The 5152-nt window shown below is 45.7% G+C and overlaps 1 long non-coding RNA gene across 1 annotated transcript; it reads left to right on the forward strand.

The window, feature by feature from the left end:
• The first annotated feature begins 4024 nt into the window (after window positions 1–4024).
• LOC113464585 (uncharacterized) lies at window positions 4025–4779 on the forward strand. Its single transcript, XR_003389438.1, has 2 exons — window positions 4025–4554; window positions 4658–4779. It is a non-coding gene; the product is annotated as an uncharacterized LOC113464585 (long non-coding RNA).
• The last annotated feature ends 373 nt before the right edge of the window (window positions 4780–5152 follow it).

A 5152-nucleotide genomic window follows, 5' to 3' on the forward strand; every position in this document is an offset into this window, starting at 1 on the left:
CGAGAGCTGCAGATCGTTGGCCAGGTTCACTGAAACAAATTAGAATTCAAAACCCTGATTCGGAAAGGCTCGTGTAATTCTCTTCTCACTGTGCCGTGCGGGCCGTGTATACGTATACAGGCAGTGTCTAAACGTACTGTCCTGCTGACGTCATAAGTCATCGACCCGCAGTGTTAAACAGCTGATGTGCTCGTCGACGCTGGCTGGGAATCTTGTTTACTTCGCGAGCTCGCGCTAGACGACTTAGCATACCGCTTGCCGCGCGCCCCGCTCGGATTCCCATTTTTCGAAATCCCAGTTGAATTCGTCGATCCGAAATGAAGCAGGGTATGATGACGCCCGCTGCATTTACTGCAATTCAGGTTACTTTTACACTGCGTCACAGTGTGGTCCGGTGACAAGCATACTATGCAATGCGCATTTGCTTTGGCAAATTCAAAACGTTTTTGTTCCGTCTGGTGAAGAAAGTCATCGCACTGTCTCAAAGTGTGCGATCCGGAACAAAATTTACAGCTCTGCTGACTGGAAATAGGCTCGACCTCAGTGGCATGCGAGTAAGACCGAATCTTTTGCGAACGTTCCGAAGGTCGTTCACGTCGCACTTCGGATTTCTTCTCGCCGCTGTTCTTCAGGCGCCCTACTGAACGTAGTGCATTCGCCTTCACTTCGAGGAAATGGAATAACGTGTCAAGGTCGGGATATCCCTCCGTTCCTTGCAGTGATTCTTCCCATTTTTGTAGTAACTGTTCATCGAATTTGTCGGTAATCAACACAACCAACCATAAGTCCCAATAATCGACCGTTTTATTCCAACGGCGAAGAGCTTGTAAAGCTTGCGGGATATCGATTGTTACTTTTTCGATGCTTTCCAGATCGTTGCCTCTTATCGTTTTCAGGCGAAGAATCGGAGTCATCAGCGATTTGATAATTACTCGCTCTTGCGCGAAGCGTTTTTCCAACGCTTCCCAAGCGACTTGGAAATTGGCATTGCAGATTTCCAAGTTGGCGATCGTTCGCAGTGCTACACCCTCCAACGCGGAGTGTAGGTACTGGAGTCGCGGAGCGTCCGATAACTTCGGATGGTTGATTACTAACGACGTGAAGAGATCACGGAAATTCAACCACGTTGCGGGATCGCCGCTACACCGCGGGATTTTAATTTCCGGCAAGCGTTGCGCGTGCTCTCTCACGTTATCGTTAGCTTGTTGAGGCTGGTGCTGCGCTACAGCTGCTGGACCTGCCGAGGACGATTTCAGTTTATCCATCTCTTCGTAAATGAATTCCCTCGTCTCGGCCACCATTTCCTCGAGTTCTTCTATAAACTCTGACTGGAAGTATTCGATATTCGCTCTTTGTGCCAATTCGACTGCTCGAACTAGGCAGTCGTGGCGAGCTTGAGCCGCTTCCCAGTTTATGTTGACCTCGTTCAGCCGTGCCTGCAACCTCGGCACACTGTAGTTGTTCCTTCCTTTCTTCTTGATGTTGGTCACCGTGTTCCATAAGCTTTTGCATTTTCGCTTATGCTCCTCCAGGAACATTTCGAGACGTGCATCTTCAACCCAGATGCCGTCCGTCTTTCCGGTGACCGACTGCTCGTCGTCAGATACACCCCGATCATCCGACATCATGCAGTCCTCAGTTTTCCTGCTGATTCTTTAACACAAACGCTTTAACCGCGTATCCGTTCTCCGGTACGGAATTAAAACCGTAATTATATCCGGCTCGAAGGACCTTTTGTTAGGGATAGGTGGCCCTAACGGGGTTCGGCCGGGAGAACGGGTGTTCGAAATAACGGAATCAGCAATTGAGCAAATAAGAACCTGGTTTATTGAAAATATCTTTTCCTACAGGATCTCTATGCGTCCGGGGTAGCCGGGAATTGACCGCGTCCGGCGGGCCGTCCTCGAGTCCTCCGTTTTACTCGCTTTAGTCTAGCGGCGGCGCCGACTTCCTCGATCTTGCCGCCTGCTGTCGCGATCGCTGTGAAAAGACAAAGAAATAAATATGGGCTCACGGCAATGTTCGAGCCGTACGTTGAATCAACTCAGCAGCGTGCTAAGAGTCGACTGTATGTTTCGGAGGCTTTCCGCACTCCGCTTCGGTCTTTCGAATTACTCCGAAAAGGGACCGGAACCGTATATGTTGATTTTTCAACGAACGGTGTTCTGCTGCTATTGCTCACCTCCTCGTTGCACTTTGTAAGAGTGGAGGCCTCTGTAGGACCTCAAGTCCCAGCGCTAGACGGTACCGAATTCTATCGGCCGGGCTGAGACCCGTTGAGTGATGAGCTGCAGCAGAAATTGCAGGATTACCTGACTCAATCACGTCCCGTATTCGGAAGCTACGCGAATATGGGGGCTGCTCCTTCACGAATGCCTTATAATTGGACCACAGGAAACAGCCGTCGATCGAACATTCGCGGACACCCGAATTCACTCAGTATATCCTTCGCCGTGCAGATCGCACTCGCACGGTGCTGTATTTACCAACGCTGGAGGCTGCAGTGTATTCTACACTAAAATGCTGTGCTCTCCAGCGAACGTCCGACGCGTAGTCCACCAGGCAGGTCACACTCGTAATGGTGATGTATTCACCAGCACTTAGGTTCCGCACGGTGGAATACTCGACACGGGAACTCGATTCGGTATTACTCGTCGATCGAGTTCAAACTTTGGCACTCTTAACTCCGACACGTGAGACAAACGCTGATTATTTTTAACGTTTTGATTCGATACCCTCAACACGGGAATACTCGAGATCGAAACTGAACCGACTCCGAAACTCGAAAAGGAATTAATCGCGCTGCACTTCTAATCACGGGAGAAAACCGATTCGCGGAACTCCTCGTTCTCAAAAATGCCGAAACAGGAATGATTGATAAGCAATCCTCTGTCATGGAAACAGTCAGTACGCGGAACATTTAAATCCGCGGAAACCTCGAAACGGAATCACTCGTGACGAACTCCTCGATCACGGAAACTTCACAAAGAAATGATCGTCTTGCCGAAAGCGGCCGTTACCTCGGTCGTCGCGAGGTGGGAATTGCGAGGTATCGCTATCTCGCTCGCGCTCAGGTGACGCGCGTGTCTCCGTACTCCGTCGCGCTCTGCCCGATTCGAACTTTTTCCGATCGCGGAATCTAAACATCGCGACCGTTAAAACGACCGAGCCGGCAAGAAACTCNATAAGCTAAGATTGTACAGCATGCCAAATAGCATTAACGATACTCACTTCGACAGAATTCTGTAAATGCAAACGTAAATATTGTGGTACGCAAGTGGGACAAAATGATAGCACATGCACATAAAAAGTTTGAATACTAACAAATTAGTAAATGAGATTTTGAAATTAATATTTTGTAGCACCTCCTGTGGACTTAATGACAGCAATCATTCGGTTAGGTAAAGATTTATACAATTTTTGTATACTTTTCTTTGTTAAGTTCTTCCACTCCTCTTGAATACACTGCTTCAAATCAATTACTGTTTTAAATTGTCTACCATTTGTGTACACTACCCTGGCAAGATTCCCCGAACAATTTTCAACAATGTTGAGTTCGAGAGATCTTGATGGCCAGTCTAAAATTCGAATCTTCTTTAAGGAAAAGTATGTTTTCACTGTCTTTGCGGTGTGAACTGCAGCGTTGTCATGCTGGAAAATGAATTTACCTCCAGCAATTCTTATGGCGTATGCGTTTATTTCTTTTCAATCATTTCTAAATACTTCGTGTTAATTAATTTTCCATTAACAAAGATCATGTCCATTTTCCCGTGATAACCTATACGGGACCAAATCATGACATCGCCACCTCCCATTTATCGACGACTCAGAATTTGTTATTCCTTTCTTAGATCATGATAATAATAATTTAGGCCATCAGGTCCATCCAAATTAAATGTCTTTTCGTTAAATTCGTTAAATCATTAAGACTAGTAATACCAATAGACCATACCCAAGACTAGTAATAACCATGATGTAAGGAAACAAGGTGTGTTCTAGCGCATCCCGATTATTAGCTAATTATATCAGAGATGAAAAGGGAGATTGCTCATTTCTTTGTTCGAAAGTGGACACGGCTCACTACCGCACCCTAGTGTCAATGTCCATTATTTAAGGGGAAATAGACGTAGTTTAGAAGGGATTGTGCACTACTCCCCTCCAGAAGTGGACACGCCGAAGAGAGCTGAAAATATACGTATAAGATTTGCCATGCTCGTGCCTAGGGTATTCGTCTACAAGCGCTCCATCTCGCGGCCGGCTTCGTGCATCTCCTAAAAGAAGGGGCGCGTGTCGAGTGACGCAGTACGTGCGTGTGTGCGTGCTGACTGTCAGGCAAGCGAATTCTAAATTCACTCCTCGAGGCTCGGAATCTTCGACGCTTCGAGACTCGGAGTCTTCGAGGCTCCGTGTGTTCGAAACCCAGACAATCCACTCTTTTTTTCTTTGTTGTTTATTCATCTGAAAAAATTCCAACACGTCCGTAGCATAACTGGACACATCTGAGAATTATTTCAGATTTTTTTGTTACAAAATGTAACCGTGAAAAATAAGAAGGTGCTAAACATATTTTTGTTCACATAGAAATCGTTCGGATACACTGTCCATATTTTTATGATAGATTCTTATTGCCGCAAGAATTGTTCATGAATTTTTTCAGATTTTTAGGTTTGGTGCGTCAATGCGAAAAAAATCAAAAACTATGTACGTCTCATGTTGAAGTACGTAAATGAAAGACGCGCTTCCAGCAGCGGCAACAGCGAAGGGGTGATGACACGAGGTCAGCGATTGCTACGTATTTTTTTGACGTAGGCTCGCGTTCTGTCATGACACTTACAAAGGACAACAATTTACAAAGGCAATAAAATTTGAAGGGCAAGGAAGCAGCTGCTCCGGCTACCTGCCTGCCGCTCTCGGCCGGTTCAAAAGGGGCGCAGTGCATAGCTCATTATCTTAATGAGTTTTACTTCAAATGACCTGAGGTTTTGGGAAAATATTTCTAAGAAGTTGTATTTTTATATGAAAAATTCTCAGAAAAATTGATTTTTCAATGTGATTATCCCATACCCACCTTAAACAATATTTTTAAATTGTTTATAAATATTTTAACAATTAGCAGGCAATATTCCTTTCATAACGGTCCATTGCTTTGATC

This window comes from Ceratina calcarata, unplaced genomic scaffold (genome assembly GCF_001652005.2).
Source record: "Ceratina calcarata isolate Rehan_Ccalc_2016 unplaced genomic scaffold, ASM165200v1 scaffold1210, whole genome shotgun sequence".
NCBI classification, from domain to species: domain Eukaryota; kingdom Metazoa; phylum Arthropoda; class Insecta; order Hymenoptera; family Apidae; genus Ceratina; species Ceratina calcarata.